Raw genomic sequence first — 545 nt, forward strand, 5'->3', positions numbered from 1 at the left:
TTCCTTCAAATCCCTGGATTCGTTCAGTATTGCTTAGAGACACGCGTAACTCTTAAGCTGTGGGCTGAACGGAACTGGCAGCCGTGCTGAAAATATTACTAAATATCGTGTGTTATAAATATAAAAACTCATACTAGGGCCATTTTGACAACATATCTTGGATTTTGGGTGCAAGAGAAACATCACTAATCGATAAAACACTGTAGTTTCCGTGGTACAATTCCATATATTGATTTACAAAGAGGGATGCTTAACACTAAAGCACTGTTGAGAGGCAAACGCCAGTGAATTTAAAGTTTGACATCGTTAATTAATTACAAACATGAGATTAATCATTTATAATCACTTTAATTTAATGACAGATTTAAGCTGAATTTTAAGACCAATGCTGTTTTCAACTAACGAACAAGCTTACATACCTTTCCTTTCTGAAGTGCCGACGTCCTGGCTTTGTAAATGCATACAGCAAATGCATACAGTTTCGAAGTGTTTATCCAAACATCTCGGGAGATTCTCTTGCTCCCTGTATTTGGCGCGCTGTGTTC

At 37.4% G+C, this 545-nt stretch overlaps 1 protein-coding gene across 1 annotated transcript in view; it reads right to left on the minus strand.

Annotated features, from left to right (window-relative positions):
• LOC107562139 (receptor-type tyrosine-protein phosphatase beta-like) overlaps positions 1-545 on the minus strand; it is a 37,116-nt gene that overhangs the window by 4,868 nt on the left and 31,703 nt on the right. The gene's annotated exons all lie outside the window — the stretch shown is intronic.

Source organism: Sinocyclocheilus grahami, unplaced genomic scaffold (genome assembly GCF_001515645.1).
Source record: "Sinocyclocheilus grahami isolate Dianchi unplaced genomic scaffold, SAMN03320097.WGS_v1.1 scaffold809.1, whole genome shotgun sequence".
NCBI classification, from domain to species: Eukaryota; Metazoa; Chordata; class Actinopteri; order Cypriniformes; family Cyprinidae; genus Sinocyclocheilus; species Sinocyclocheilus grahami.